Here is a 27712-nt window from a genome sequence, read left to right on the forward strand (position 1 = left end):
CACAAATCTTGAAAAAATATCCATAAAAAAGTAGACATGATGAGGAAAATAATGAAAAAAACCACACATTAATTGGATAAGTATTTTAGGAGTTATGATTTTTTGGATGGAAAGGAAAATTAAAAAATGCATGATGAAGTAATACATGAACATATGAGGTCAATGGAAATAAAATGGAATGGCAATTATTGGAAATGCCACGGCGCAGGATCGAACCACGTTCAAATTTGAACGTCCAAGCGCGCCAACCAAAACGCAGTCGTTTTGGCCGAGCCCTAGGCGCATGCATGCATGCTGGACACGCGAATCCGCAGGTAAGGCGTGGGAATCCGCAGGAAAAGCCGTGGCTAGCGCTATGAAGGTCGCGGATAAATCCGCAGGAAATTTCCAGCCAGCAAGAACACATGAAGATCTTCATGATCTTCATGCACGATTTTTCCAGAAAAAAAGAATGTTCCAGAAACGTAAATTGTGCATTGCATCTCAAAGATCTAACATTAGGCATGAATAATCAACAATTAACACATCCAAAAACATCATATTAAGCATGAATCGATCAAAGTAAAAATCAATCATCAAACTTCAAATCAACCGTTCTCTCTCATTTTGGCATGGTTTAACATGATTCGAAGCTCATTCAATTCAGGAATCAAAGATCTATGATATTAATACAAGAAAAAGCAAGATTATGAAGATTAGTTTGTGACCTCTTGGAGCAACAGAAGCGGATTCAGCTGGAAATAGGTCTTGTAATGCTTGGAGGATCTTCTACAATGCTTATGGAGATGTTTAGAAGGAAGATCGAAGCTCAGCTGTGCATGATTCTATAGTTTCAAGACTTCACCATTGTTGATGTTCTTGCTTTGTGGAGCTTTGATTTGCACGAATTTCAGTTGAATCTTGATTGAATGTTGCTCCACAATGATGCTTGATGATGAACAGAGCAAGAACAATGCAACTTGCTTGAAGGAAATGAGAGAAAAAATTTGGAAAAGTTGAGAGAATTTTCGAGATGAAAATTTTAGATCTGAAAAAATGAATTGTGGTTACTGAATTCTGTTAGGATTAGGAATATATACTCCCTCTTAATCCAATCCTTAATCATGCTTATCAAGTGGTAATGAAAATTAGCTCAAATGAAGTGTAAATGCAAAATGGCCATTTTACCCTATGCATGGTGTGCATGATGAACAGTGCACGTGGCTGCATGATTTTCACCCCAAAATGTGATTTTTAATCAAATGCCAATGAAAAAATGTAATGGCAATGCATATTTTTTGAATTGGAGATTTCCCTCCAAAATTCAAAATAAATTCAAGTGAAAAATGCATTATTTTTATGGTGAGATTTGATGATTTATGATGCATGATTATGATAGTAGGAATCAAGAGGAAATTGCTCAAAGAAGAATCACATGAATTGGCCTTTTGATGCAAAAGTCATGCCTTGTTGAAGTTCAAAATTCCTTGACAATGATCTGATCATAACTTGCCAACCACACATGAGAAATTGATGTTCTTGGGCTTTTTGGAAAGGTGAGAGCAAGATCTTCAACTTTCATGTTGGACAAAATTTGATTTGAAGCTTGCTTGGACATGTAATTTTGAGGAGAAGACCTTTCCATTTTTGGCAAATTCAAATTATAGGTCACTTTCTATTTTTGGAAAGTTTTGACCTGACTTTATTTTCTTCAATGTTGATGTTTGAAATGTTATATGAGACTTGTATGGACATGAATGAGACCTTTCCAACCATTTCCCACCTTCAAATCCCTGATTAAATGCACAGTTGACCACAATTGACTTTGTTAGGGTTTTGGTTGACTGGGCCATGTTCTGATGAATTTCAAGCCTCTACCCCTGGAGATCTTGATTCCAAATGATATCACAACTCATATGAATCTCTTATGAATGATCATGGTGCCCAAATTCATCAGAATGGCCACCATCTATGGCTCAATGCTTGCCTATGACTGGTTTGACCTAATGGTTGCCTCATCTGCAAGTAACAAGGTTAGATGACAATATTTTTGTACTTTTGGTTTAGTAAACAAATGAAAAGCAATGATATACAAATGCAAAACATGCTTGGTGATCAAGACCCACACTCACAAGATAACCCACCCACATGAAGAAGGCAAAGGTGCACAATGATCCTTGAGGCAATGATATGATATGATATGATATGATGCCATGAGGGATCTTAGGGACAAAATTGGGGTCTTACAGATGCCCCTATTTAAGGTCATTCTAGCCGGAGAGATGAAGTTTAGAAATCTTCATCTCGATGCGGTAGAATGGGCTTAAATAACAGTAATGAGACAAATTTTGGTCCCTAAGAGACCTCATGATGCAGATGTATGCATGTAACAGACACAAACTCTGTGGGGATATATGGTTCACACAGAAGAAAAGACGATCCATCGGAGTAATGCACTCACCAGGAACAGAGACTCTAACAAGACTCTTATTGGGGACTCTGATAGGGGATAAAAAGAAACAGAATGCGTGAGCAGGACACGACTCTGAGTTGGGGGAAAACCAAAACTGACACAGCGTGAACAAGACACGACTGGACCGGAGACCTCACTGGGGGGTGAAGGACTCAACTAGGGAACAGGAGATTTCCAAAGGACAAAACATCCATTGGAAAGACACAAGCTGACTCAAACTATCCACAAAGGATACCTCGGATAAAAATCCGGACTCAGACCAGGAAAAGATTCACAAAGAACCTCCCTGCCGGGGAAAAATGCATATATTGGGGAAAACGCCAATACAGCAAAGGGTAGGAATCACAGCAGAAATTCCACCGGGAAAGGTCTAACAAACAGACTCTCACGGGGAAGCAACAAAGAAATGAGGTGTTACTCGTATAAGGGCAACAAACTCAGGAAGAATGAATATCTAAGACCGGTATAAGGGTGAGAGATATCAATCAACCAGACATCTGAGAAAGACCTGAAAAAGGTACAACAACTCAGGAAAATCCGACTCCACAGGGGACCAAGGTCATAATAGGGAGCAGAAAGGAGGGAACACCAGTGATACCGAGGTATATAATAGGTGACCGACCGAAGCGTGAATTGGTTTTTACTTCCAAGACACTCATCATCCGAAAGGAGGGCTTGAAAAAGCAAATTGACTTACCGGATGGACATTCGAATCCACAACGGGAAGACGAATCTTACTCAATTGGGGACACAAACCCAAAGAGCGCATGAGATATAATATCCATTACCGTCAGAACGTGGATAGAATACTCGCATGAGATATGTTATTTATTACCGTCAGAACGTAGATAATATACTCGCATGGTAAGAAACACCAAGGATACCGGTTGCTGGGTATATAATAGGTGATCTACCGAAAACGTGGATTGGTTTTTACTGCCAAAACACTCATCATCCAGAACACAAACTGGTTAAAGGATGGATATTCGATTCTACAAAGAATACGAACCTTACTCTACTGGGGAAGATCAACAAAGGATTCCAGCCAAAGAGTGAAAGAGATATATTATTCATTACCGTCAGAACGTGAATAATATACTCGAAAAGGAAGAGACACCAGAGATACCGGTTAGGGCATATAATAGGTGACTAACCAAAAAGAGAGACAATAGATACCAAGCATCCGGGTAAACGAAAGACAACTCAAAGGGATAAATTGCAAGCATCCGACAATTATCCGAAACAAATATTCGACTCCGCAAAAGGGAAATAACGAATCTTACTCGACCAGGGAAACATAAAAGGCTTCGACTGAAGAGTGCTGAGATATATTATCCATTACCGTCAGAACGTGGATAACATACTCGAAAAGGAAGAGACACCCACAACCGGTTACTGAGTTAACAAAGGATAAATCGACCGAAAAGAAAGGCATCGGGATACCCAAACAGGTATATAATGATGACCAATCAAAGGGAGCAACAATCATTACCAGGCAAACGGGTAAATGAAAGGCGATCTGCTGAGGATGCATTGGTACAAAAATCAATGATCCGGGGATGAATTGCATACACAACAATTATCCGCAAAGACTAGTTGGGGATATATTGATAAACAATCAATAATCCGGGGAACAAATCACTAGCAAACGGTGAAAGGACCCACTGGCGACTTCAAAAGGGGATAACATTGCAAGCATACGGCAATGATCCAGAAGACTGCTGGGGATACAACTGCGAGCATACGACAATTATCCACAAGCAAAGGGAGGAATATCAACATCAAATATTGAATGAAGATAACCACAAAGAGTAACCATCATCGGTTAGGATGAACAACAAGGTTAACTCTGCCACGGGGAGAAATCAGGGTTTACAACTACCGAATACGGGGTAGAATACCAAAACTCTGGCTGGGGATAAAATTGCTAGCAATCGGCAATTATTCACCTGTACCACAAGGTACAAACTCCGCTAAGGAGAAAAACACAACATGGGATTTATAACTACCGAATATGGGGTAGAAGACCACAGACTCAACTGGGGATAGGGTGAATGAATGCCAAATATTGAGCAATTATTCAACTTATTCCACAGGGAGACTCCAACTCTATTGGGGATGAAACCACAACAGCCAAAATCCAACATCAACCAGACCGAACCACAAAGGTTACCTCTGCTAGGGGAAAAGAGATTGGACTTACAACTACCGAATACGAGGTAGTAGCCATACTCTGGTGGGGATAAAAAGAATTAGGGTTTACATCCGCCGAATACTGGGTGGAAAACCAACAACTCCGCGTGGGGATGGAAAGAATCACAAATCCGCACGGGAACCAAAAATAGGGTTTGCAACAAACCACAAACTCTGTTGGAGAGTAAGAAAATAGGATTTACGACTACCGACTACTGGGTAGAAAACCAAACAACTCTTGCCGAGGAATAAAAGGTATATAACCACAAATTCCGCCAAGAAGGCAAGAAACATAGGACTTACAACTACCGGTTACTGGGTAGAGGCCCAACAAGGTTCCGCTGGGGATAAAAGAATTAATGTCGGTTATATGAGCAATTCATTCATTCATTCCACAGGGAATCACGAGAAACAGCTGACAAATGGTCTATTCGGGATCAATCCGAACAGACAGACTGAATCAAGACTCATCCTATGAGGATATAACTCAATAGGAAAATCCATCCCAATATATGTGTTGGGAAGAAACGGAAGAAATCGTCATCCACGAGGATATATCTCAATGGGGAACTGCAGAAGGAAAGACAGACGCTTTCTGCTTATGGGGCTGACTCTATATTGAGAGATTTAACCACCCGACATCTGCTTGGGAAGATCTATTAGAGAGATCTATATCACCCAAAGCAGGAGACAGCAAACAAAAGATATATGGCAAAAATGCAACATGAATATCTGAATGTTTATGAATATGCATGAATGTGTGTGATTTATGTTTGATGAATGCTGACAAAACAGCCATATCTAACACAAACAGGCCCAGGAATCAAACGCCCGGTACTATACTTCCAGGGGAAAAAACCAACTGGAAAGCCAATCTGCTGGAGATCCACATGCTGAAAAGCAAAGACCTGTGGGGAGAAGAAGATCGGAGATACCACAAAATCTCTGAGTAATGGATCAACAATGAACCCAACTGGCACAGAAAGTCACAACAGGCATGAACAACCACAAAGACAAATCTGTTGGGGAATGGGAGAAATCCCAAAATATCTGCAGGGGAACAAGAGCTCACTGCTATGAAAGCAACTCTACATAACTCCGCTGGGGAACAACCCACTGAGGGAGAACAGATCATCCAAGTAGAATATACTGCACAAGCAACTCTACATGGGGAAAGCACAAATAGCCACTCTCTTGGGGAATACACCCACTGAGGAAGAAGAATAGATCACACAAGTAGATTCTGCCACAAGCCACTCTACTGAGGATCGAAAGCAATCAGGAAATCAACCCAAATCTCTGGATGATAAGCTGCCAACCAACCCTACTGGGGAAACAGAGGTTTCAACAAGCAGAAACTGTCACAAAAGCGACTCTGTCGAGGATATCAGCTCTGACGGAGACTCTGAGGGGAAAACCCACTCTGTTGGAGAATACCAACTCAAATGGGGATTTTGCATAAATACAATCCACCAAACCACAAATCTACTGACGGCTCCACTTGGGGAAATCCACCGAAGAACCCACTGGGAATACGAAAGAGAGCTGGGGATCAACCACCAAATGCTACTCTTCTGAGGAGAACACCCACAACTGCTGAGGAGGAACACAATCACTGCCCTGTTGAAGGAATAAGCGCACTGATGGGGAGATATAACAACTCCGCTGACGATTTGGCCGGGGAAGAGGGTACTTGTTGGAGGAAAACGACGTCTTTCACAAGCGCTCTACTCTGGGATATATCACAGATTCCACCAGCGACTGTGCTGAGGAAAGAAGCAACAACTCATCCGGCGACTGCACTAGGGAGTGATGGGGTATCGGGGTCTCAAACCACCCACTACCGAATCTTCCAAACGGAAAACACCCATGCTGGGGAGAGAAAACTGCTGGAGAAGAAAACGAAGTCTTCGACAACACTCTGCTTGGGGAACAACCCACAACAAAAGCTCTGCTTGGGGAACAACCCCAACAATAAAGTAGGAGAAAGAGGATACAACCATGCCAGGAACATGAACAAATGTCTTACCTGTTGGAAATCATGCCACCCTTGGGAGAGCACTGAGAAATTCTTAAGTATCCTTTCATCTTTGTGAATGTTCACTTTGTTTAAAACAACAAGTTTTGAAAAAATTTATTTGTTTAAAACAATGACATTTTATCAATTAAAACATGCAAAACATTCGTTGAATTGAAACAAATAGGAATGCAAATAATTGGATAAAAGCTCAAATTGATTTGATGGAATGGTAGCCTGCAAATGGCAAGACTCCATAGATCTGTACAAATTTGAAATCAGTGATATATATTGGAAGAGGGTTACATTGAACATAATGATCCTTTCTCTACCAATTTGAATCTCGATGTATTCAAAGCTTCAGTCGACGACGAATCGAGAACCTCTGACGAAAAGACGGTTGCGGAACAGAAAGTCTTGTCAGGATGCAGTTACTTGCCAAATCCCTAATTTTTGCCTAGATTGCCCCAGGGTGAGGTACTCAATCTAGCGGGATGCAAACATTCCTTTTCTTCAAGTCTCTAACTTTTGCCTGGATTACCCTTGCGGGTTCTCCACCGAGACGCTCATTTTTGCCTAAGCCGCCCTTTCGGGTTTTCAACTTAGCGAGCTATTCTGTTTTTGATTTGCATATACTTTTTTTAGGCAAAGTATTTCTTGACTGCATCTGAATTCACAGGACGAGTGAAATCCTCCCCATCCATTGTTGTAAGCATCAAAGCACCGCCTGAAAAGGCTCTCTTAACAACATATGGACCCTCATAGTTTGGAGTCCACTTGCCCCTGGAATCGGGCGCGAAAGACAAGACTTTCTTGAGCACGAGGTCACCTTCTCGGAACACACGAGGCTTGACCTTCTTATCGAATGCTTTCTTCATTCTCTACTGATATAACTGACCATGACACATGGCAGTCAAACGCTTCTCTTCAATCAAATTCAGTTGGTCATAACGACTCTGAATCCATTCAGCATCAGTCAACTAGGGATTCGAGGGTATACTTTTTTTCATTTTTCTAAATTTTTTTTTTTGATTTTTGATTTTTTCTTTTATTTTTCACCCCCCTCTCTTTTTTTTTTTATTGCATTTGCAATGCCCCAGTTTGACTGTTTGCTGATTTTCATGATACAGCTGAATGAGCTTCTTTCGTGCTCAAGAAGACGGGTAATCTCGTCAGGAATCCCTTCAACATCATCTTCCTCTGCCTCAAATACAAGGAATTCAAAATTGGGAGATGGCGTTGGATCATTATGTTCAATGGGTTTAGAAATCCCTGCATAATGATTTTGGATATAAAAGCTTTTTGAAATCAAACAAGGCAATCATTATGCAGATGAAAAGTTTGCTTTTTTTTTGTTTTTCATGGTTTTTTGTGATCACTAATTTCATGCAAAAGCAAAAAGTGAAAACAAATGGAAAAACAAATGTTTAGCAATGCATTAATTGAATGAAAACATCATTGTATTAAATGCTGCCAACAATGTCATCACTTCTCCTTTTGGCATGGGAGAAGGGTTTTGAACAAAGTGAACCATTACTCTGATCTATGAATGACTGTAGGAACATCTACAGCGACCCAATTATGGCAGACACCACCAGGTATGATGAAGTTGCTCAAGTCCTCTGCATCCTCTTCCAAGATAGCAGCAGCCTCTTCAGGTTGATCAGCATGGATGAAACCTCCACTCTTGAACAAACCTTGCTCATTAAATGCCCCAGAACAGTAGCCAATGCCAGCCCGGGATATATTGTCTTCAAGCTCAATCATCTTCCCTAAACCAGCAACAGGAATAAATCCATCAAAAGCACCCTATCTGGCAGATTCCCCCTCGAGTTCACAATTCTCTTGCTCAACATGATCCATCAATCTGGCAGAGATGGCTCTGGTGTAGTACCGGCGAAGTGCGTCTCCAAAATAAATGAAGAGCAACAGGGATCAGACCACAGGACCGGAAGCCGAGAATAACACTTGCTTATGCAAATGATGCATGTAATGCTTGTGCATATGCTTTGTTTTTATTTCAAAGGAACTCGAGGGTTTTATTTGCAAACTTTGAAATATTAAGCATTTTATCACACATGGAAATTATTTCATTGAATAATTCTTTGTCTTTCCATATCTGAAAATTTTGCAAAGAAACCCCTTAAGTTCCTTGAAAAAAAATTCTCATTTTTTGATGATATGGATGCAGATGAATGCATGAATGCATGAATGCAACAATCACACTCAAGGATCAAGCAAATCACACCAAACAAAGGTCATGGGAAAACTCATTGTATCCCTAATATCAATCATCCATTTTGGTGGATTATGGTTTTCACCTTATCAACACCCAAGTTCCATTGATATTAACGGTACATGACCCGGCTCAATCATCCTTAATATAAATCATCCGTTTTGGCGGATTATGGTTTACACCTTATCGACGCCCAAGTTCCATTGATATTAAGGATATTTGAACGACTCAACCATGAATCACGGGTTTGCTGAGAGTCACGAGCATGGAGTCCTGGTTAAGAACCACCCAAAGGGAGTGTACTAGGGTTTAAACCTGCCAGACATGTTCTACCAGAGGTTCCCATAATCATCGTCCCATCTCTCGGATATTATCGGAGGAACGAGTACTCGTATTCCAAAAATATTCTCAAGAGAGACTCTTATGAGTGTAGTATTGCGTAACAATCGCATCAGAACTTACATCTGAACGACCTCCGCACTACGTCCTAAAAATAGGCCAAGATGGGTTTGGTAAACTAAGGTCCTTGGCTTCTAAGGCACATGATTGAAAGAATAATGCCTAACCACAAATAACTTGTGTGACATTATTAATCCAACATGACCTCCACCAAGTGAATGGACTCGCAAGTCAACTGGCTAAGGAATACTCCACACCAGTCAACAAGAATACGCCATTCTCCTATCCTAGAGTGCACTCGAGTTCGGGTATAGAACTCATCTCACAGAGATCACCAAAGCAAACAGCAATTGTATATCAAGCAATTCAAACATTACAATCAATACAGTTATCCCAAATTGTACAAAAATATGTCAAATAACACATAAACAAATATCATACAACAAGGGTGAAAAGTAGGCAAAACCACCAGGGAAGGTCTTCCCCAGCAGAGTCGCCACTTTTCTGTAGCGGTGTATTCGTCACTTTATGATTTATTGATTAAATCAAAAGCAAAGCATACAAAGAATCGAGTCGCCACCGCACTTTTATTTATCCTAAGGAATGGCTAAAAAGCGAACAAAAGCCTAAGAAGTTTTACACATAGAAAACTAATGAAAAGATCAGAGAATCTGGGTAAGGGGTTAATTACGCAATGGGAAGGTGTTAGGCACCCAAAACGTCCTAGGTACTCCTAGGGAGCCCTTTTCACACTTGTTATCTAAAAAAGTTTATTTGTTTATGACATATTGTGCAAACATGATTGGGAAGATGAGAAAAGAATATACAATTTAGTTATTTTTGTGTTTGAACGGATGAACCCGTTGCCTACGTACCTTCCATGAAAGGTAAGGATCAAAACGCCGTAGTTCGGCTAAAAGATTTCCAAAATATGAATGGGTTCATTTTAAAACAAGAGCACTAAGGCTTTTCATTACCAATGGGAGAAAACTCAACCTGAATCAACAATCCACCATGCGAGGACGGCTTCAACATACTAGTGAGGGGTTAACCCTATAATAAGTATGGAAGACTTACAATCAACTCACTAAGGATAAGGTAAGATTTACATCAACCACTATGGTAATTGAAACCTATGGCTAATGTGTGAAAACATATTAACAATGGACAAAGCCACAAAACAATTGAATGGGTGAAATTAATTGATTATGAGTATTCACAAAATATGGTCAAAGTATGATTAAGATTGAATTCAGAAAGAAGTGTTATCAAAAGTGAAGTTTGAAAAGTCAAGGACTTAAGGTCCAGGTTTCTAATTTGAAAAGACATGAAGATGTTTGCACAATATGTATTTCAAGTTTGAAAGCAAAGTGTGAAAAGGTTTAGGACAAAGAGGGTGTGGATGAAGGAGTGTAAAACTTCTCAGAAGTTCACCTCTTGAAATCATATAGAAGATGATTCAAGTGTGTCCTTAGGAATAGGCAAATGAGCAATAACAAATAAGCAAAACAAATGATACCGGATGCCAATATATGGGCTTACTCCAATCTCACAAACAAAGGTGGATACCGGATACCAATAAATGGATTTACACCAGTCTCCTAAAACAAACAGGGATGTCAGATGCCAATAAATGGACTTATTCCAACCTCCTAAAGCAAAACAAAACAAAAGAGTGGATATCGGATGCCAATCTATCTGGGCTTATACCAATCTCCAAAGAAACAAACAGACAAGGATACCAGATGCCAATATATGGGCTTACTCCAATCTCCAAAAACAAAACAAAACATGGATGTCAGATGCCAATAAACTGGACTTATTCCAACCTCCTAAAACAAACAATGATACCAGATGCCAATTGATGGGCTTATACTAGTCTCACAAAGGAAAACAAAACCTGGATATCAAATGCCAATCTATCTGGACTTACTCTAATCTCCAAAGGATGATCATAGGAATACAAAAGCCAACAACATGGACTTACAGTTGCACCCTCACATACAACAAACAAGCAAAAGCACTAAGCAAAGAGGACATAAGTGGCCAATGAAATGGTCTTACACTCAATCCCTTCCAAATCATGGGAACAATGGCCAATGAATGGACTTACTGTTGATTCCTCAATGGGCAAACCAAAGATGGTCATAAAGATATGAAATGATGATCATGCAATAATGAACAATTAATGATGATAAATGCACAAAGGCAAACAAGCAAGCATGCACAGATGAACCAAGCAATCAATCAAACAAAGTCATTTAGCACACACTATATCCAAGCAATTAGGCTCAAGCAAGGGTTAGACTTTAAAGTCAACTAGAATGGGGTAAATGGCGCCCTTAACCTTAACATTGAGAGTTAAGGTGAAGCAGATGAAAGGATATGAGGGGTGTGCCTCATGCTCTTATCCCTGGTCAGGGAGAGCTTTGAATATCAGAAGGTGTGGGAGTTCAGAAAGTTGGAACTCTCTCCACAAGTTAATGACTCGATAGATCTTGGGTTAAGATCCACAATGCTACAACATGTAATGTGAGCAAAGGGAAGACACACAGAATAGTAGGAGATGGACTACACATCTCTTCTATCTACCAAGTGCCTCACATGAGGTCTTTTCCTGCTTGGGGACAAAGATAAACAATCACAAACATCGCCTCTTAAGGAGGACTTCAGACAGGTGCCTGGCCAAGTAACATGCCAGGTCTTCCAGACTACATGAAGAAGAAATATTATACCTCAATGCTTAAGCTATCAAGCAAAGCAAAAGCAAGTTCACAATGAACTATAGCAACTAAATGTACCTGTGGAAACATCAAACAAATCAGTATGCTATACAGACAATCAACCAACAGTTAATGCAACAGAAAACCAATATAGGCAAAGGTATAAGCCACAAGTCAATCCCAATTGAATCAACTTCAACTTACAAAACACACATTAGTAATCAAAAGCAAATATCAAATGCTCTCAAGATGAGGCAATCATCAATTGTGTAACTTGCATGTGCAACCTGAAACAAAGCTTCAAACATGAGAAGCAAACCCTTAGGCAATTATTTTTTTCAACCGTGCACAAATCTTGAAAAAATATCCATAAAAAAGTAGACATGATGAGGAAAATAATGAAAAAAACCACACATTAATTGGATAAGTATTTTAGGAGTTATGATTTTTTGGATGGAAAGGAAAATTAAAAAATGCATGATGAAGTAATACATGAACATATGAGGTCAATGGAAATAAAATGGAATGGCAATTATTGGAAATGCCACGGCGCAGGATCGAACCACGTTCAAATTTGAACGTCCAAGCGCGCCAACCAAAACGCAGTCGTTTTGGCCGAGCCCTAGGCGCATGCATGCATGCTGGACACGCGAATCCGCAGGTAAGGCGTGGGAATCCGCAGGAAAAGCCGTGGCTAGCGCTATGAAGGTCGCGGATAAATCCGCAGGAAATTTCCAGCCAGCAAGAACACATGAAGATCTTCATGATCTTCATGCACGATTTTTCCAGAAAAAAGAATGTTCCAGAAACGTAAATTGTGCATTGCATCTCAAAGATCTAACATTAGGCATGAATAATCAACAATTAACACATCCAAAAACATCATATTAAGCATGAATCGATCAAAGTAAAAATCAATCATCAAACTTCAAATCAACCGTTCTCTCTCATTTTGGCATGGTTTAACATGATTCGAAGCTCATTCAATTCAGGAATCAAAGATCTATGATATTAATACAAGAAAAAGCAAGATTATGAAGATTAGTTTGTGACCTCTTGGAGCAACAGAAGCGGATTCAGCTGGAAATAGGTCTTGTAATGCTTGGAGGATCTTCTACAATGCTTATGGAGATGTTTAGAAGGAAGATCGAAGCTCAGCTGTGCATGATTCTATAGTTTCAAGACTTCACCATTGTTGATGTTCTTGCTTTGTGGAGCTTTGATTTGCACGAATTTCAGTTGAATCTTGATTGAATGTTGCTCCACAATGATGCTTGATGATGAACAGAGCAAGAACAATGCAACTTGCTTGAAGGAAATGAGAGAAAAAATTTGGAAAAGTTGAGAGAATTTTCGAGATGAAAAATTTTAGATCTGAAAAAATGAATTGTGGTTACTGAATTCTGTTAGGATTAGGAATATATACTCCCTCTTAATCCAATCCTTAATCATGCTTATCAAGTGGTAATGAAAATTAGCTCAAATGAAGTGTAAATGCAAAATGGCCATTTTACCCTATGCATGGTGTGCATGATGAACAGTGCACGTGGCTGCATGATTTTCACCCCAAAATGTGATTTTTAATCAAATGCCAATGAAAAAATGTAATGGCAATGCATATTTTTTGAATTGGAGATTTCCCTCCAAAATTCAAAATAAATTCAAGTGAAAAATGCATTATTTTTATGGTGAGATTTGATGATTTATGATGCATGATTATGATAGTAGGAATCAAGAGGAAATTGCTCAAAGAAGAATCACATGAATTGGCCTTTTGATGCAAAAGTCATGCCTTGTTGAAGTTCAAAATTCCTTGACAATGATTTGATCATAACTTGCCAACCACACATGAGAAATTGATGTTCTTGGGCTTTTTGGAAAGGTGAGAGCAAGATCTTCAACTTTCATGTTGGACAAAATTTGATTTGAAGCTTGCTTGGACATGTAATTTTGAGGAGAAGACCTTTCCATTTTTGGCAAATTCAAATTATAGGTCACTTTCTATTTTTGGAAAGTTTTGACCTGACTTTATTTTCTTCAATGTTGATGTTTGAAATGTTATATGAGACTTGTATGGACATGAATGAGACCTTTCCAACCATTTCCCACCTTCAAATCCCTGATTAAATGCACAGTTGACCACAATTGACTTTGTTAGGGTTTTGGTTGACTGAGCCATGTTCTGATGAATTTCAAGCCTCTACCACTAGAGATCTTGATTCCAAATGATATCACAACTCATATGAATCTCTTATGAATGGTCATGGTGCCCAAATTCTTCAGAATGGCCACCATCTATGGCTCAATGCTTGCCTGTGACTGGTTTGACCTAATGGTTGCCTCATCTGCAAGTAACAAGGTTAGATGACAATATTTTTGTACTTTTGGTTTAGTAAACAAATGAAAAGAAATGATATACAAATGCAAAACATGCTTGGTGATCAAGACCCACACTCACAAGATAACCCACCCACATGAAGAAGGCAAAGGTGCACAATGATCCTTGAGGCAATGATATGATATGATATGATGCCATGAGGGATCTTAGGGACAAAATTGGGGTCTTACAGATACCATATGAGATATGGAGTGGTAAGAAACCATATATGTCTCACATGAAGATTTGGGGTTGCGAAGTTTATGTGAAACGACAAATTTCAACTAAGCTTGAGCCCAAATCTGACAAAAGCTTATTTGTGGGGTATCCTAAAGAAACAAGAGGGTATTACTTCTACAATCCTTCTGAGGGCAAAGTGTTTGTCGCTCGAACTAGAGTTTTCCTCGAAAAGGATTTTATTTCCAAAGGAATCAGTGGGAGGAAAGTAGAGCTTGAAGAAATTCAAGAATCACAAAGCATTGATACACCTATGGAGGAATTAAAGTAGGAAACACAAGTAGTTATGGAAGAGCAACCTGCTCAAGTAGAACAAGACCAGCGTAGGTCAAACAGGATACGTCACCTACCTGAGAGATATGGATATATAATAACTGATCAAGCTGATGTATTACTCATGGATCGAGATGAGCCTGTGACCTACCAAGAGGCCATAATTGGTCCCGAGTCTGAGAAGTGGCTAGAAGCCATGAAATCTGAAATGGATTCCATGTACACAAACCAAGTTTGGACCTTGGTAGAGCCTCCTGTAAGAGTTAACCCTATAGGATGCAAGTGGGTCTTTAAAAAGAAGATTGCCATGGATGGTAAGGTACATACCTATAAGGCAAGACTGGTTGCAAAAGGATATAAACAAATTCATGGGGTTGACTATGATGAAACATTTTCACCAGCTGCAATGCTTAAATCTGTTCAGATTTTACTTGTTATCGCTGCATATCATGATTATGAAATATGGCAGATGGATGTCAAAACTGCTTTCCTCAATGGGAATCTTCTTGAGGATGTGTACATGACACAACCTGAAGGATTTGACATACCAGAAGAAGCCCAAAAGATATGTAAGTTACAAAGATCAATCTATGGATTGAAGCAAGCTTCCAGAAGCTGGAATCTTCATTTTGATGAAACAGTAAAACAATAGGGATTCATCAAGAACGAAGATGAGCCTTGTGTCTACAAGAAGGTTAGTGGGAGCATGATCGTTTTCATGGTATTATATGTAGATGACATATTACTCATTGGAAACGATGTCCCTACCCTGCAACAAGTAAAGTCTTAGTTGGGGAAATGCTTTTCTATGAAGGACTTAGGTGAAGCAGCCTATATATTAGGAATCAGAATCTATAGAGATAGATCACAAAAACTTCTTGGCCTAAGTCAGAGTACGTACATAGACAAAGTGCTGAGACGCTTTAATATGCATCATTCAAGGAAAGGATTCATACCTATGCAACATGGCATGTGTCTATCAAAAACACAATCCCCTTCAACTAAGGAAGAAAGGGATCACATGAATAAGATTCCATATGCATCTGCAATAGGATCTATCATGTATGCCATGTTATGTACTCGACCAGATGTCTCGTATGCTTTAAGTGTAACGAGTAGGTACCAATCTGATCCTGGTGATGCTCATTGGGTAGCTGTCAAGAATATCCTTAAGTATTTGAGAAGGACTAAGGACTCATTCTTGATATATGGAGGTCAGGAAGAGCTGGCTGTAATTGGATACATCGATGCTAGCTTCCAGACAGATAAGGATGACTTTAGATCGCAATCTGCTTATGTGTTTTGCTTAAACGGTGGCGCTGTGAGCTGGAAAAATTCATAGCAAGATACACTTGCTGATTCTACAGCCGAGGCCGAGTCTATTGCTGCCTCAAGTGCAGCAAAGGAAACTGTTTGGATCAAAAAGTTCATTAGTGAACTTGGCATAGTTCCTAGCATTGTGGATCCCATTGGTCTCTATTATGATAACAATGGTATTATCGCACAAGCTAAGGAACCTAGATCTCACCAACGATCCAATCACATACTTAGGCGTTATCACCTCATTCGAGATAGATAGAGGAGATGTGAAAATATGCAGAGTACCTACACTTGACAATATTGCTGACCCACTGACAAAGCCTCTTGCGCAGCAGAAGCATGATGGCCATACTAGATCTATGGGCCTTAGGGGTATGCATGATTGGCTCTAGTGCTAGTGGGAGATTGTTGGTGTAAGCCCTAGAGGCCAATACTTTTGGTACTTGTATCGAATTATTTATTAATAATAAAATTGTAGATTTTCAAAAAAACATGATTGTTTAAATATGTATCTGTTTCGAAAATGATTATCAGAAATAAATGAAATTTCGTAAGCTGAAACAAAATAAGAATGACAAACAAGTGGGCAAAAGGTTCAAATTTCATTGGTAGAATGGTAGTCCGCCAATGGCGTGACACCATGGATCATTACAAAGTTGGAAAATGGTAAATATATGGAAAGCGCTACATTGAAATACAATGACCGTTATTCTCCCTAACAACTTTGAATTTCACTTTGTTCTAAACTTCCGTCGAGGATGACGGAAAAGGAAGCTGTGATAGGCATTATTGCTTCAAACATTCAAGTCTAGCCTGATGCAATTACTTGCCATAATCCCTAACTTTTGCGTGGATTGCCTTTTCAGGGTCAATCTACCGAGATGATTATTTTCTATTTTTGTCTCTAATTTTTGCCTAGACCTCCCTTTCGGGTTTTCAATCCACCGAGACTCATTTTTTCCTAAGCCGCCCTTTCGAGTTTTCAACTTAGCGAGTTGTTCTTTTATTTTCTAGGCAAAGTATTTCTTGACTGCATCGACATTCACAGGACGAAGGAGCTCCATACCATCCATAGTTGTAAGAATCAATGCACCACCAAAGAAATCTCTCTTGACAACACACGAGCCTTCGTAATTAGGAGTCCACTTGCCCCTAGAATTAGTGTTGAAAGACAAGACCTTCTTGAGCACAAGTTCACCCTCTCTGAGTACACGAGGTCGAACCTTCTTGTCAAATGCTTTCTTCATCGTCTTTTGATATAATTGACTGTGATAAAAGGTTGTCATTCTTTTCTCTTCAATCAAACTCAACTAATCATATTTGCTCTGACACCATTTAGCCTAAGACAAATTGGCTTCATCAGGACTCGCATTGATAGGATCTCAACTTCCATAGGGAGCACTGCTTCCATGCCATACACAAGAGAGAAAGGGGTTGCCCCTGTTGAAGTGCGGTCAGATGTACGATATCCATGCAAAGTAAACAGGAGCATTTCATGCCAATCTTTATACGTCACAACCATCTTCTGAATGATCTTCTTAATGTTCTTATTTACAACTTTAACAACCTCATTCATCTTAGGTCTGTAAGAAGAAGAGTTACGATGTTCAATCTTGAAGTCGTCACAAAGCTCTTTCATTATCTTGTTAGTTATGTTAGATCCATTATCAGTAATGATCTTACTTGGAACACCATATCGGCAAATAATCTGATTCTTGATAAATCAGACCACAACCTGCTTGGTTATATTAGCATAGGATGCTGCTTTAGCCCACTTGGTGAAGTAATCAATAGCTACCAGAATGAAACGGTGTCCATTCGAAGCTTTAGGCTATATCATACCAATAAATGAATTCCCCACATAGAGAAAGGCCATGGGGATGAAATAACATTGAGAAGTGTCATAGGCACATGAATCTTATCTGCATAAATCTGACATTTATGGCACTTCTTCACATATTTACAACAATCAGATTCTATTGTCACCCAATAGTAACTTGCCCTTAACATATTTTTAGCCATTGCATGTCCATTGGCATGAGTACCAAAGGATCCTTCATGAACTTCTTGCATTAAAATGTCTGCTTCGTGTCTATCCATGCATCTGAGCAAAACCATGTCAAAGTTTCTCTTGTACAACACATCTTCATTTAGAAACAAATTTCCAGCAAATCCTCTCAAAGTCTTCTTATCTTTGTTGGATGCCCTAAGCGGGTATTTCTGACTTTGGAGGAAACATTTAATATCATAATACCAAGGCTTATCGTATGTAACTTCTTCTGCCGCAAACACATAAACAGGTATATCAAGGCACATACTTGTAATACAGGGTGCGTCATTCCAACGATTTACTTTATACATAGAGGACAAAGTAGCCAGAGCTTCCTCCATCTGATTCTCTTCACGAGGTATATGATGAAACTCAATTTTATTGAAGAAAGTTGAAAACCTCCTTGTGTAATCTTTGTAAGGGATTAGACCAGGATGACATGTCTCCCATTCTCATTTAATCTGATTGACCACTGTCGTACCTCGGAAAATAGGAATACGACCTAGCAAAGTGCAATCCCACGCTCGCAATGATGGACTGAACAGAGCCGCCATCGAACTTTATTTATTCCTAAAAAGGAAAGGGGAAATATCGAAAAAACCCAAGAAAGAACGACAATGATATTGGTCGTCGCAACCAAATCAGGGTTCGGGAGTCGATTACGCAAGGGGAAGGTATTAACACCCCTCACGTCCGTTGTACTCAACGGGAACCGTTAGGTTAGTTGTGTGCATTAGTGTTAGTTTGAAATGTTAGGCTTTTCAATTTATTAGGTGGGAAAGAAAGAATGGAAGAGAGGAAAATGTTTTTGGATTTTCGACGAAGGACTAAACCTAAGTTTTTTATTAGTGGGTCTAACAAGATTTACAAATCCTGCTCCTACGTATCTCAATAGAGAAGTCAAGGATTACGTAGTTCTGGGTAGAAAAATGTTTGTTTGTTGGTCGATTTTAGCGAAAGCTACTTTGTATCAAATCAACAAAAACATTGTTGGACTACCCAAAACAGGTGGAGAAACATTGCCTTGCATTGTTTTGAAACAAAGAACCTTTCGTTTGAAAAAGGGTTTAAGAGTCAATCGCACGGCGGCGAGAAAAGAAATTGTTTGGTTTGATGTGTTTTGAGTAATGACGAGAACTTGGATGGACGAGATATCCATCTCGAATCCTAGTCTCAGGAGTGCGTGGTATCCACCATGTTCCATTTCCATCTTATTTGCAAAAGTGTTTAATAAGGATTAAGTGTTTTGAATTTGATTGAGAAAGGGTTTGAAGAAAACTGCATTGACAATTTTAAATGATGGCGAGAGCTAAGATATGTGAGGTATCCACCTCGAATCTTAATCCCAGGAGTGCACGGTATCCACCATGTTTCATCTCCATCATTATTGAAAAAATGTTTAATAAGAGTTAAGTATTTTGAGTTTTATCATGAAAATAGCTTGACGTTGGATCAAGCATTTGATGAAGGTTTGAAAGAAAATTGAATGAATGTTTGAGAGAAATAGAATAGATAGATTTGGATGATGGCGAGAGCTAAGATAGGCGAGACATCCATCTCGAACCCTAGTCTCAGGAGTGCATGGTATCCACCACGTTCCACTTTCATCTTTATTGAAAAAGTCTTAAATATGAATTAAGTTTTTATTGAGCTTTTATTGTGAAAATGGCTTGATGTTGGATCAAGCATTTGATGAGTGATTGAGAAAGATTTGAATGTAGGTTTGAAAGAAAGAGAATAAACAGAAATGGATGGATTTGTTTATTGAGAAATTACTCGACATTGGATCGAGTCATTATTTTTGATCTTTTGGAAATGGTTGATTTTATTCTTGTGTTAGTAGCTAACTAAACAGTCAAGCAAATAAAGAAATAAAAAGCGATAAAATTATTACATGCCATGGGAGTGGGGGTACATTTTGTCGAATGGGGATTCAAAGCAATGAAATAATTAAAGTGGATCAATCAATGAATAAACAATGCATGAGTGTAGGTGCAAAAGAATTGTCTCATTGTAAGAAGGCCCAAGAGTAAGCCATGTGAAGAAAATAAATAACACAACAAGTTATATTTACAAGACACTCAAAAATTAAATTGAAAGAAACAATATCGAGACATGCACGGATAAAAATCGGGATGCGAGGATGCGAATCAAAGTCGCATAACGCAATGACGTGCAAGGCAGATGGAAATTGAAAAGCAAACAAAAGCAAAAAATCCTACGTAATATGCTCAAAGTCGGTTTGCGCATATTGACAACAATCGAAATGTCATATGCGATTAATCACAACGCGGTAAAATACTATCAATGTATCGATAAAAATAATCATGGATAAATAACACGGGAATTGACAAATCCATAGATTAAAAAAAATTGATGTTTAAATAATGAAATAAATAAAAATTGACAAATGTCGAAGAAATGAGAAAAATTAAAAGAAATAAAAACTAGTAGAAAATGAGTTGCACTATGGTCGAACCCAAGACCTAGTGATAAGCCAAAGAGATCCACTTAATGAATAACTTACATCCCTTTACATCAAAGATGAAGAAAATAAAGAAATGAAAAATAAATAAATACCAAAACTGAACTTGCCACACGCAGGTATCGAGCCCGCGACCAGGGAAGGAGCGAACGGGCTTCACCTCCCATCTGGCCAAGAGCCATCAGTTGTTAAGCTACAGCCAAATAAAGTACAAAAAGGAAATGACAATCAACTAACGAGAAAAAAATGACAAAAAGGCTCCATCATGGGCCGCGGGGTATGAATTATCATAAAAGCCCAATCAAGTTTTTTTGGATGATTCGGGCTCGGGTCAGCGAACACCCATTTCCAAAAACTGGCCCAACGTGGAAACAAACGAAGGAACCTAACGTGTAAACCCTAGCCGCATGGCTGTCGGGCACAGACGACGAGGGTCGGCCAATCATTAATGCTAGCTGGCAGCATTTAATGGAAAGTTGCTGCAAAGGAAGGTCAACAAGCAACTTTGAAGTGGCACGGTAAAACAAAGAGACAACATTGGATGGAATAAAGTTGTTCCCAAAACATTGATCCCATCACAGAGAAGTAAAATAAAATTTTAAAACAAAGAATCGAAAGCCATAACCACGGTCTCTCTTCTTCGAAAAAAGTTTTTCCTCTCCTAACCACGGTCGATTTCCTTTTCCACTTACAGTTACGAAGAAATTTTCAAAACAAGATTTAAGCTCAGGCTAAAAGCAAGATTTGAGAATGACACTAACCAGTTGCAGCAAAGCCGGCCAACGAATGAGCAGGTAAACGTCTTGCTGAATCTTCTCCAAAGCATTCCTTTCCTTCAGGTTCGTTTGTTATATACCTCTGCTCGCTTGTGTCTTTCCGGGTGTAACTCCTTCTTCCTTCTCGTTCTCTTCTATATTTTAGGGTTTTTGTCGTCGTATTGAATTTCTAGGGTTTCTTTTTTTTTTTTAACAGTCCCTTCAAGGATGAGAAAGTTCTCCCTTTTATATTCATCCTATTAGGGTTTGAACTGGCCGCCGAGACCAAAGGAGTATCGGAATTGGGAATGCTTCCTTGCACTGCTCTATTGTCTACCCCATTTTGATGTTTATTCTGAAAAAGGTAACGTGTACCTTGTACCTTCTTTTTTTTGAAAATGTTTTGTTCCCTTTTTGTTGTTTGTGAATTTTTACTGTTGGTAATTGGTTATTCACTGCTGCAAATTTCCTCGACATACTTTTAAAAAAATGGATTGTGCGTTTTTGAATTAATGGAATGGGATTGTGTTTGATTTGTTGTTGTTGATACTTGCAGCTTAACGTTTCAGATGAAGGTATTAGTCCATTTTCCAAGATGTTGCAAGGCTACACAAGATTATCATTGATGGGGTAGGAATCTCTTATCTTTGCATTGTAACAAAAAATGTTTCAAGTGAATTTCTTCATTGGTAGCAGCGACCACTCCATTGGGACAAAAGCTGCCATTTGAATTTGATGTGATGTCAACAGATTTTGTTGTAGTTGATGTTGTACAACCAATCTCTGGCTAATTGTATAGAAGACAATTGGGTGTTTGGATTCACAGGTGCAGGAGAAACATCAGAAGCCAAAGCTTTTTTACTTGCACTTGCCAGAACATTCATAGTGTTATTATTTCTTTCAGGTTGTATACTATGACGCCCATCACTTTCCACTTGCCTCTTTATTGACTCATTGTAGAACCTCAAATTTTCCCCCCTCATTCATGCATTCATTTTAGGTCATTTAACATTTCATATTGGATTTCAGCAAAGTTCATCTGAATTACCTCTGGTCAGCTTTGGTCTACTGAAGGTCAAATGGCTAGAGGATGACTTGAGTTACTTCCAACATGTTCAAATGGGGATTATTCATCATTCGATATACTACTCTTGAAGGAACAAAGTTCCAGCGCACATGTTACAAATTTGGAAAGATGACTTGAACTGTCATGCTCGCTAGGCGAGCATAATGGTTCGCCTAGCGAGCCACCAGAGTCTGAACTGCCATGCTCACTAGGCGAGCATATCCTTCGCTAGACGAAGCCTACGCATTTTGAAAATAAAAAAATATAACAGAAAGGATTTTGGACTTGGACTCTCTCATTTGATCCCACAAAGCCACGAAAATCAGAGTATAAATTCTAAAAATTTCATTGAGCCAAACCCTATTTTTCTATTCCTGTTACCCTAGAAGAAAAAAGGAGAGAAATTCTAACTAATTCAGAGCAGCCTCCAGAGACTGAAGGGATCACCTCTACCAATTCCATCTCATATAAACCCTAAGATTATTCTGCAAACCCAACCGGGCAATTCAATTTCATTCGATCTCTCCAATCAGGTTGCCCTATTTCCATTACTCTATGCTTTCAATTTGAATTTTCTGAATGTATGAGGTATTATGGGTGAATTTGGAAGAGTGGGTATCGTTAGGTTTCACATGTGGGTTTAGTTATGCATGAATATGTAGAACAATGCCTTGAATGTTTGATCACCTAATTTCTGAAATCATACTGTTATCAGAGAAAAATCCAGAACCCGCAGGCACTCGCTAGCACCTTCGCTAGGCGAGCCTGCAGCGAAGCTTCGCTAAGCGATGCAGTAGCGATCGCGACAGTAGCTGCCTTTTGCTCTCTGATCTGTTTTGTGTTTGTTATGACATGCTTTCTATTGCCTCCGGGCACATGTTTTAGTATATATGTCACGTCTTGATGTGTGGATCCTTACCCCCTGACTTTGAATTTTGATACCCTTTTGATGCATTTGTTTGATAAGAGGTTTAGGCCTCCTACCCTTGGTTGCTTCTTGTGAGCTTTTTGAGAACTTTAATGGCATGATTCATGTGGTTACATTCTGATTTGGTGCAACTCTTGATCGCACCCCATCTTGTTATTCTAACCTGTTTGTTGAGTTTTTGTGAGAGCTCACATGACTCTTGAAGAGATAGCTTGCTTGGTATTCCACTTTATTTGTGGGATCCCATCTGGAGATTTATTCCGATTACCTTGCTGACCTGTTTTCTTTGATGGTGCCAGCTTGAGAGGTCACCGGGTTTCTTGCTTCTTTAGTTGTTATTACTTCGGATTTTTATCCGTGTGGTAGATATCTTGATCCCTTTATCTTCCCCGCATTTTACCGCTTTCTTAGCTGGAAGACCTCGATAGGAAGCAATGTTTTTGTATGTTTACTTTTGTGCCCAAAGACCTCCAAGAAGAGGCACCAGTGCTAAAGACCTCCATGAAGAGGCAATTGACGGATAAAAGGGATTAGTAGCCAATCCCCCGTTATTCAGTGTGTCGTTCTTTATGCTCGCACTACGTGTCGATGCTTCAAAACAAAAGCCCAAGATCTTTTGTCCGGTCAGTCAGTGGAGAGGGTTCCACCTTTCTGAATCCCCACTTTTTTGTCATGAGCTCACCCTGTCCAGAGTTAAGAGCTATGAGGTCTTATCCTTATTACCCTTTTTGATCTGCTCACCCTGACGCTCAGTGTCAGTGGTTAAGAGCCCATTTGATTACCTTTCCACGGCTTGTTTGTCGAGGTTGATATGACCCCTCTTGACAAAAGCCCTGCCCATGTATGTTTGAGCCCCCTTGTTGGCGTGTTTACTTTATGCATGTTTGTTTTGTATGGTGTGATCGTCTCCCCATAGGATTGCTAGGCTTCGTATAGTCTCTCGTTTGCATGACAATTAAGGTAGCACGGTTCCTTCGTCTAGGACTTCCTTTTTTGCATGAGCATTCCTAAAACACAAACAAACTCATTGATTTTTCTTCTCCTAAGAACACGTTAACTCCTTCTACTACAGGCGAGTAAGTCTCCAAAGGTCGAGCATCCGGTAGATTGCGTAGTAACGTCGTTCATCTAAAAAACACAAACAAAAATATGTTAGCCGAACTACGGCTTGCTCTGATTCTCATATTCAGATGAGATACGTAGGCATAAGACGCGATGTCTTAGCGAGCACACTCCTCTTTAACCCATAGGTAGCCGAGCTACGAAGACTTTGATTCTCATATTCATATGAGATACGTATGCAGTGGATGCAACATTCGCGCGAGTCATTTTCTTTTAACCCCTCTTTTAGTAAATAGTACATTAGATAAACCCACACCCTTTTGACAAGAACAACAAGAGTGGATCCCGTAGAGTACTACGGATGCGTAGGGGTGCTAATACCTTCCCTTCACATAATCGACTCCCGAACCCAAGATTTTGTTGCGAGACCTTGTCTTTTTCTTTCCTTTTTCCCGTTTTACTTCGAGCATTTCCTTTCCCTCCTTTGGGAAAAATAACGCACAGTGGCGACTCTTCTGTCATTGCTTTTTTTGCCGGTTGTTTTTTCGCATTCCTTTTTTAGGTTGCGACAGCTGGCGACTCTGCTGGGGAGAGAATCAAATTGCTTCCCTAAGCGAGTCCCTCCTAGCTTTTGTAGGTTTCTTGTTTGTTGGGTGTTTATTCTTTTTTACAGTTATTTACTTTCAGCAATTATCTGCTTTATCTTATTGCATTGTGTACATATGATTGATGTATTTGTTGCATTTGTTGGGGTGGGATGTTTTATGAGGGATAAGCCCACTACCCAGGCTTGAGCGTACACACAAGTTTTAGAGTGGATAGTCATGAGGCTTGCATGGCATGTTACTACGTTAAGTCGTTCATGAAGACCCACATTCCAGACGAGGTTCCTTTTGGATATATTCTGTCATATGGGTGTTTCATAACGACAGGTGTTCCTTTAGAAATCGCCGACTCTGGTGACCATTTCCCGAGAACTCAGTCCATGCCTCTCCTCCAGGATGCGTTTATGTTAGCTCTGGTGGGCGCATTCTCGCTGCTCAATCCGAGGACCCCGAGACTGGGAACTTACTTTAGGATGTCCTGTTGAGGGGAGTCAGTGGAAGTCTTTTATCCCGTAATAATGCCAAACCTTCAGTGGTAAACGTATTATTCTCGACTGAAGGGCCGAAGTTGACGAACTTCTGTTCTTAGAACCTACCAGTGAGGGGCGGGCTAAATTCAGGAAACCTTAACCTTCAACCAACCCGGTTTTATGGAGCAGAGCTTTGATCTTGTATTATACTCTTCAGTGGGTTTCTCTTCAGATAGTGTGACCCAACAGTTGTTCAAGCAGATACAGCAATCCTGATTCCCATGTCACTGCATTGCATCACATCATTTGCATTCATATCATTTAACACATGTTTATCTATTTCTAGGGGTTTACATCTTTCTCTTGATTCCGGCCAGGGTTCTCTGGTTCTCTTAAGATGGATATTGGCAGAAAAAGACATGCCGCCTATAAGTTTCCTATGGTTTGCTTGGAGCCTATTCAACAGCTGATGAAGTTAATGGATCACGGTTCTCTAGAAGGATTCCGGAAGGATTATGGTTTGATTCTAAGTTTCGTTACGGTTCTCTCCAAAGATCAACATGATGCTCTCTTTACATTGTTGCAGTTCTATGACCCTCCATTGAGGTGTTTCACGTTCCCAGATTATATGTTGGTCCCTACTTTGGAGGAGGTTGCTACTTTTCTCAGAGTTCCTATCAAGCCGCAGTTACTATTCCATAGTTCCGAGTTTCTGCCCGATCTCAACATGGTTGCTTCAGCCACGTATTTGGGGAAATCAGTCTTGAAGGCTAATATGTGTCATAAGGGAGAAGTTAATGGTTTTCATCTGAGTTTCTTACTGGGAGAAGCAAAGAAGAAGCTTGAAGATGGTGATCAGAGAGGTTTCAATGCTGTGTTGGCCCTTTGTGTGTATGGGATCGTCCTGTTCCCTAATGTTGCCAAATTTGTGGACGTAGACGCAATACGCCTCTTCGTGTTGGGAAATCCAGTGCCGACCTTGTTGGGAGATTTCTTTCATTCAGTGTATCACAGGAATGAGAATAGAAAGGGAGGATTGGTGAATTGTTACGCGCCTTTGTTTTATAAGTGGTTCAGTTCCCACCTACCCAAGTCGGGAGCGTTCGTTGATGTCAAGAACTCGTTGAGTTGGTCAAAGAGACTAATGGGGATAAGAGCCGAAGATATTTCTTGGTGGTCAGACCGGAGCTTGCTTCGGGCAGATATTATTCATAGTTGTGGGAACTTCCCGAATGTACCATTGGTAGGAAGAAGAGGAAGTGTCAACTACAATCCTTCTCTGGCAGTCAGACAGTTTGGATATGCTTTAAGAACTCCGCCTTTGGAAAAAGATGTGGAAGAATCTCTGTTTTTCCATTCTTCATCTGATTTGACTGTATCCCGTAAGGCAACAGAGGCTTGGCTCAAGGTGATCAAGAGAGGAAGAACTGTGCTTGGAAAAGGAGATTGTAGAACTTACCCTCAGTATGAAGAGTGGCTTCAAGGAAGAGTCGAAGAGTTTGGTCTGCCGTTTCCTATTGAAGAACCTTTGTATCCACCTACTCCTGAGAAGTCAACCATGGTGAGCCGAGAGGAGTATGACAAATTGAAGAATGCCATGGAGGAGCTTCAAACTGAAAATTCGGAGTTAAGTGTGAAGCTGCAAGACTGTATGCATCAATTCCATGAGGCTGAATATCAGAAGGGGGAAGCCGTCAGATTGCAAGGGGAAGCAAAGAGGAAATTAGTTGTGGAGGAGGACTTCTTCAGGAAGACAGGCGAAGCCCTGGGATCATCCAGTTCTGAGTTGAGGCGAGTCAAACAGCAGTTAACAGATGCTCTTGGTAGGCTAGCTGGTTGACAAGAGCAATGGGATACATTTTCAGCTTCTAGGAAGGTAAAGGAGGAGGAGATGGTGGCCGAATTGACTGGGCAGATGGAGAAGTTGAAGACTTTGCTGAAGGAGAAGAACGATGAGTTTCTGTGCGCCCGTTCAACCAATGGTTATATCACAGATCAACTCAACAAAGCTCAAGGACAGGTTGAGGAACTCAAAGTGCTGGCAGGTTTGAAGAAATCCAGACT

The sequence above is a fragment of the Lathyrus oleraceus genome, chromosome 6 (genome assembly GCF_024323335.1).
Source record: "Lathyrus oleraceus cultivar Zhongwan6 chromosome 6, CAAS_Psat_ZW6_1.0, whole genome shotgun sequence".
Classification (NCBI taxonomy): domain Eukaryota; kingdom Viridiplantae; phylum Streptophyta; class Magnoliopsida; order Fabales; family Fabaceae; genus Lathyrus; species Lathyrus oleraceus.